Source organism: Cnephaeus nilssonii (genome assembly GCF_951640355.1).
Source record: "Cnephaeus nilssonii genome assembly, chromosome: 7".
In the NCBI taxonomy this organism is placed as follows: Eukaryota; Metazoa; Chordata; class Mammalia; order Chiroptera; family Vespertilionidae; genus Cnephaeus; species Cnephaeus nilssonii.
The window spans coordinates 75,510,086-75,517,708 of record NC_137078.1 but is presented as its reverse complement, the minus strand read 5'-3'; the positions used below and the strand labels follow the sequence as shown (position 1 = coordinate 75,517,708).

General features: G+C 44.6%; 1 pseudogene across 1 annotated transcript; it reads left to right on the top strand.

Annotated features, from left to right (window-relative positions):
• The first annotated feature begins 5,027 nt into the window (after positions 1-5,027).
• LOC307103508 (telomeric repeat-binding factor 2-interacting protein 1-like) lies at positions 5,028-6,255 on the top strand (annotated as a pseudogene). Its single transcript has 2 exons — positions 5,028-5,155; positions 5,678-6,255. The product of its transcript is annotated as a telomeric repeat-binding factor 2-interacting protein 1-like (transcript).
• Positions 6,256-7,623: the final 1,368 nt, after the last annotated feature.

Sequence of the window (7,623 nt, the reverse complement as noted above, 5' to 3'; positions counted from 1 at the left end):
CTCCCTTCCTCTCTGAAATCAATAAAAAAAAATTTTTTAAAGAAGCACTAAAAAGAGAAAGGAGGATTTTTTATAATGCTAATGGTTAAAATAGCAATGGAAATATATATCTATCAATAATACAGCAACCAACTTTCATAAGGTAAAAACTAAATGCAGATGTTAAAAAAAAAAAAGACATATTAACAAGAGAAACGTTTCACACACTACTCTCATTCCAAGACAAAGCGAGTGGACAAAAATGAGTAAGGATTTAGGCACCCTCAGCCAGTGCTGCTGAACCGTGTTCACAGGCTGATGGCCGTGCATGCACTGCGGTCACCAGATGCAATGCAAGAAGAAGCTCACCCTGAATGGAAACCAATGTACCACCTCCTTCAATGAGAAAGTCTTGCTACCAAAAACACAAAAACAAAAATCAGCTGAACTAAACAGTGTCCTTAGTAAACTGGCCCAGACAACATAATCAATATGGTCACTTACAAACATGTATCAAATTCTGATTCACAATATCAGAGAATATAGAACTCCTTTTGCAGTACATGGAATGTTCATAAAAATGGATATCTTAGGCCATAAAGAAAACTGCCATCAAATACAGACAACACAAGCAGTGCTCTCTGACTACAATGCTGGAAATTGGTAATGAAGTCTTTCCCCTTGGAAAAACGTTTAAATGGGCATACTTTCCAATTATTTCCACAATGACGGTGAAAAAAGCAATATGGACTGGGTTCCTGACGGCACCCTATTAAGGGCTGGACACAAACTCCTAAGATCCTGGCGTGAGGTGCGGAGATCTGTCTTCAGCTGCCCAAGACAGGCTCCTATGTCAGTTCCCTCGCCTCTTAAACTGCCGCCTGCCAATCTGGAGTGACCGCCTCTCTCCCGTTTTTCCTCGCCCTCATGAGGTGGGAGTGGACGGGGGGCAGTTGTGAATTGCCCAGGTAATTCCCCAGGTTTCTAAACGCTTGGAAACTGCCAACACTCAAGTTGACTCCAACAGGGGAAGGAAGTACTTCCTTACAAGGGCCCTCGCTGGACAGCAGTCGTGCTTTGTGCGCAAGCTTTTGCCTTCAAGCCATGTGACGGTTGCAGTAATCTCTTCCACAGAGTGAAGGCAAAAATAAAACACTGTTAATAGGAATAAGGAAACAAAGGGAACTTTTTACGCCATCTTCTTTTTTTAATGTAGGAAGCTGTGTTCTAGCTTTGCAATGCATGTTAATGTCGGGATGAACACTAAGTGAAGTTGGAGGGGAAAAATACATTATGCTGTATAAATTTTAAAAAGAACAAGCCTTAATCTTGGCAGATTTTTGCCTTTGGTCCACATGTTTCTACTAAAAGCTACAATTCTGTTCCAAATGTGCACTGTTAATTTATTCAAGTTAATTTATTCAATATATTGGTTTTCTTTAGACCAGTACATGGAATAAAAGTCTGAATATCTAATCTGTAGCTCTTTGGCTAGGCTTTTTCCTTCTGTTTAGAAACCTGGCACCTATTTTAGGAGCTAGGAAAAATATAAATTATCTCCAAAGAAAAGACTATATTTAACTTTGAAGAGAGAGAGATAGAGACTTAAGAAACCTACTAACCAAATGCAACATGTAGATCTTGTTTTGATCCTGATTTAAATAGACCAACTATAAAAAGATACTTGGAGACAATTGGGAAAAACTGAACATGAACTGATTATTAGATAATATTAAGGACATATTATCATTTTTTCTGGATATGATGATGAAATTGTGGTTGTATTATGATTATACTATTAGTTTACATGTGATGGAGATTTTTACTGAAGAATTTACAAGTGAAAAATATATCTTGGAATGTTTTAAAATACTCCAGCAAAAGAAAAAAAGGAGCTCAGCCGGTGGTGCTCAGTAGTTGAACATCAACCTATGAACCAAGAGGTCATGGTTTGATTCCCAGTCAGGGCATATGCCCCGATTGTGGTTGTGGGCTCCATCCCCAGTGGGGGGCGTGCAGGAGGCAGCCAATCAATGATTCTCTCTCACCATTGATGTTTCTATCTCTCTCTCCTGCTCCCTTCCTCTCTGATATCAATAAAAATATATAAAGAAAGAAAGAAGGGGAAAAGGGTGGTGGGGAGGATAGAGTATAAATAAAAGCAACAGAATGGTAGTAATTGTTGAAGCTGGGTGAGAGGTGCATGCAGGCGCGTTGTAGCACTCTCTACTGTCTGCAGGTTTGAAAACTTTCATAATGAAAAGGTATGAATACCCTCACTCATGTCTCCTCGTGTGAAGCCATTGAACTCAAAAGAGAAAGATCAAGTATTAGATCAAATAAAAATTGTGTAATATAAATTACTTTCTTTAAGTTGCTTTCTTTGGTCTTGAAAGCCTTTTAACAGATAGAAGTTAAAATATTATGGAAAAATAAAAGACCATTGTCACAGTCTGTTAATCCCATATGCTTCCCATGAGAAGGATAAATAGTTATATGGCAGTTTTATGGGATCCAGGGCACAATATAGAAAAATTTCCCAAAGGGCTCTCTAACACTCCATCCTTCCTTTCCTTTTTGTATTTTGTTTGCTTGTTTGTTTTTTAATCCTCACCTGAGGACATATTTTCATTGATTTTAGAGAGAGAGAGAGAAAAAGAAAGAGAGAGACAGAGAGACATCAATTAGTTGCTTCCTGAATGAGCTCCAATACATGCCCTTGACCGGCAATTGAACCCGAGACCCTTTGGTGGGCCTATGCTCTAACCACTGAGCACACATGCCAGGGCAGGACCTTCTTGAAATGAGTCCAGACTATGAGAATATTTATTCACCTTATGGATCCTCAAAGTGCAGGAGACTCTCCATAATCTGATAGACACGATGGCCTGTTCTGGGTGTTAGCCTCATTCTCTGGTCATCCTGGTTTGCTCAATGGATTTATAAATAAAATGGACTTCCCCTTACAAGGCTGACATACTTATTGCCGTTATTGATGCCCAATTTGTAATAAACAGTAACTAATCCTTAGCCCCTTGCACTTGGGGACAGCCAGACACCTGGAGGCAAAATGAGCGCGTCACAAAGTGGTGAGGACTTGGCCCCCACTAAGATAGGCACTCCTCTGATCTGGACTTCTTTCCCCTGCTCAGCATCCCTGGCGGCGCCTCTGCCCAAGGCTGGTTAGGTGCCTTATGCACAGTTATGGTACCTCACACTCATGAATAGTGTTCATTTAAATGCAAAAAGACACCCGCACTCATTTTTTGAATATGGAATCCCATTAGTCATAGATTAATTCTGATGCATGAAAGGAAAAGAGAACATTTTCAATCATGCCCAATAGAGAGTACATCTGTGAAGTTATAGTATGAAATTGAAAATATATTTTTCTTGATTGTTGGGAGATGCTATTCTCCTATAGAGATATTAGGTTCTAGGTAGTGAACTCAGGTCACAAACTATATTTTTTCCCCCCACAAAAGCATGGGCTCTTCTAAGCTATTACAGGAAAGATGTTTTACTTTCAGGCATCTGCTGAAGGAAAGCATAGCAATAGATCATCACTATGTTGAATACGACTACACAACCAGAAAACAATATTATGTAAGCTCTTCTAAATAATTTCGTAAAACACAGCCAGGCACCACTTAACAGAGAAATGCGTCATTAGGTGATTTTGTCATTGTGTGAACACCATAGAGTGCACTTACATAAACCTAGATGATATAGCCCGCTCACTACACACCTCGGTTATATGGTATAGCCTAGTGCTTCTAGGCTACAAACCTGTATAGCATGTTACTGCATAAAACAATATGAGGTTAAAAACAAAACAAAAACATGACATTAACTCAAGCACAAGAGAAAATGATACAATCAAGAGACTAGGTAGCCTGGCCAGTGTGCTCAGTGGTGGAGCATTGACCTAGAACCAGGAGGTGGAGGTCCAGGTCAGGTCACAGGCCTGGGTTGCTGGCTTGATCCCCGGTAGGGGGCGTGCAGGAGGCAGCTGATCAATGACTCATCATTGATGTTTCTCTCTCTCCCTCTTCCTTCTTCTCTGAAATCAATTTAAAAAAAAAAATTTTTTTTAAAGGATACTCTGCCAGGCTGGCGTGGCTCAGTGGTTGAGTGTCGACCTATGAACTGGGAGGTCACGGTTTGACTCTCAGTCAGGACACATGCCCGGGTTCGGGCTCGATCCCCAGTGTGGCCTGCAGGAGGCAGCTGATTGGTGTTTCCCTCTCATAGACGTTTCTATCTCTCTCTCCCTCTCCCTTCCTCTCTGAAATCAATAAAAATATTGTTTTCTAACTTGGTGGCCTCCCTACAAGGTATCCAGGCACAGAAAGCTTTTGTTTAAAAAATAGTTTGTGATATAATTATAATTACTCTGCTTCCCGATGCAAAGGATACCGTTAATTTGCTCCAGCCGCCATAATGAAATAGCACAGTCTGGATGGCTTAAACAACAGGAATTTATTTTCTCATCGTTCCGGAGGCTGGATGTTCAAGCCGAGGTGTTGGCAGGGTTCGGCTCTTCCTCCGGCACCTGTCTGTCATACGCTCTCTTCTCACAGGACGCCGGGCAGGAGTGTGCTCCGGCCGTTCCTCCGGGCTCTGCCTCAGCGGTGGCGGCGATGGCGGTGGGCAGACACCGGCCTCTCATTCCTCCGCTCTGTTCGCGAGGGAAGAGGGCAGCTCCAAACCCTCCTCCGTGCGTCCCAGCCTGGGAAACGCGGGCTCGCGGGCTCGTCCTGCAGGGCGGCGGCGCCCTGTGCGGGCAGGAGCGGGGCCAGGCCCAGCCCGGGAGGCAGCGGCCAGGCCTCGGGCGACTCCATCCCCGCGCAGCTCCTTCCCGGCTGCGGGGCGCGCAGGAGCGGCGCCCTCGGGGGCCTGTGGGCGGGGCCTGGCCCCGCGGCCGACCGGGCAGCGGAGACGGAGAGCGCCGCCCTGGAGCCCCAGGGGCCGGGGGGCCGCCGCTCCCGGGGCGGATCGCCTTCCCCACGCGGACGGCGTGGCCATCCTAACCCGCGGGAAGGAAAATGCCGCTGGACCAGCTCCGGCACGGGCCACGCCTTTGGAAAACGACGGAGAAAAGCTCGCTCACACGGCACTCGTGGCCGTCCCTGGAGGACCGTTACTTAACGCACCTGTGGGGCCGGGAGCATAAGTACCTTTTTAAAAAAAAAAACAAAACAAAACACAAAAAAACATGTTTTATTGATTTTTTACAGAGAGGAAGGGAGAGGGATAGAGAGTTAGAAACACCGACCAGCTGCCTCCTGCACACCTCCTACCGGGGATGTGCCCGCAACCAAGGTACATGCCCTTGACCGGAATCGAACCCGAGACCCTTCAGTCCGCAGGCCGACACTCTATCCACTGAGCCAAACGGGTCAGGTCCGCATAAGTACCTTTTGGGGGACGCTCCTGAGCCCCTCCTCCCAGAAACTCAAGTGAAAAGCGGAGGAAGGCCGAAACCGGTTTGGCTCAGTGGATAGAGCATCCGCCTGCGGACTGAAAGGTCCCAGGTTCGATTCCGGTCAAGGGCATGTACCTTGGTTGCGGGCACATCCCCAGTAGGAGGGGTGCAGGAGGCAGCTGATCTATGTTTCTCTCTCATCGATGTTTCTAACTCTCTATCCCTCTCCCTTCCTCTCTGTAAAAAAAGCAATAAAATGTATTAAAAAAGAGAAAGAAAGAAAGCGGAGGAAGACCCGGAGGCTGCAGATAGCGGGAACCACAGTACAAGAGAACTCCCGACCTGCCTGAAGAAGAAGAGGAGGAAGAGGAATTTGTAAAGGAAGAGATCAAGGAGCATGAGGAAGCAGTCCAAAAGATGCTTATAGAAGCCACCGGGGGTTTGAGGAGGTTGTGGTGGAGGAAAGCCCTGAATTTGCAATACACATAACACTGTGTGATGATGATCCACCCACACCTGAAGAAGACTCAGACACACAGCCTGATGAGGAAGAAGAAGGAAAAGTTTCTCCACTGGAAGTGGGAGCTGCAATTAAGATCGTCCGGCAGTTAATGGAGAAGTTTAACTCGGCTCTGTCAACAGTTCCACAGGCCTTCCTAAAAAATGGTGGCGAGGTGGAGGCTACCACCTCCTTTTCAGAGTCTGGTCAGAGGGCTGATGGGTATCCCATTTGGTCCCGACAGGATGACTTAGATTTGCAAAAAGGTGATGAGGATGCCCGAGAGTGATTGGTCAAAAAATTTGGTGCTCAGAATGTAGCTCAGAGAATTGAATTCCGAAAGAAATAATTGACAGGATAATGAGAAAAGAAAAGAGGTGTGGCAGATGAGGTGGTATTTTATGACCATTGAACTTCAGAGATTTTTATGTTGGAACTAACACGCCTTCTGACCAAATGCTGTCATTGCTCTGCGAGTCCAAGATTTTGTAGGCACGCAGAGTTGTGTAGGAGGATAAAAATAAAAGACATTGGATATATTTAGAGCTGTCCCTGGCAGTATCAGTGTGTTTCTTGAAGGAAAATATAAACCAGGGAGAGGTTGGTCTACATAGTAATCTTTTTTTTGGAATGGAACCTGTATCTTATTGTACAGGAGCTAGTAACCCAGTCAAAGGAAGAAAACTGGAAGACAGGTCTTTTCAGGCAGCGTGAATAAAGAGCCTCCTCTCCTTTGGCAGAAGCTCCTCTAGATTGTGATAGATTCTAAGTCAAGGATATAGAAATATGGAAAGATTTCATTACAAGGCCTTGAACATGGATTACCCCAAACCCTTGCATCTCCCAGTGAGCTCTGATTTCTAAGATCATCCGACAGTTAATGGAAAAGTTTAACTTGATCTGTCAACTACTTTGAAAACCCCATGTTTCTTCTGCTGACTTAATATTTGGGGACCCTGCTCCTTGGCTGTTCTCTTCTTTGAGTCCTTGTCAGTCAAGCATCTAACATGTGTTTCTTTACCTACCTAGTTTTGTTTAAAGAGTCTTAAGAGCCCTCACCGGTTTGGCTCAGTGGATAGAGTGTCGGCCTGCAGACTGAAGGGTCCCAGGTTCGATTCTGGTCAGGGGCACATCCTCAGTAGGGGGTGTGCAGGAGGCAGCTGATGGATGTTTCTCTCTCATCAATGTTTCTAACTCTCTATCCATCTCCTTTCCTCTCTGTAAAAAATCAATAAAATGTATTTTTTTTAAAGAGTCTCAAGAATAGTCTTACTTGGTTACTAGTAATAATGTGTTTCTATTTGTTGAGGATAGTTTTGTGCTAAGGTTGTGTTAGACTTAAAAATTAGTGAATTAATTCCTCTTTGTTGTGTTGCTTTTGTTATTGAAAATAAATGGAACTTTGTAAAATAAATAAATAAATAATAAAACACCAGGCAGATTGACTTTTCTACTGGCCTCTTTTTAATTTAGTTGCCTCTTTAAGACCCTGTCTCCAAATACAGTCACATTTTGAGGAACTGGGGGGTAGGAATTCAACATACGGATTTGAGGTGACACGGTCCAGCCCAGAACGGGCACTCTGAGAACAGATTTACCTGCAGGAAGTGGTCATTGCAGGGCCCCACCCAGAGGCTCCCGGTTCCCCTTTGTCAGCTCTATGCTCCCTTTTCCCAGCCCTACAGAGTCAGAATCCCCAGAGGGAGGACCGAGCAGT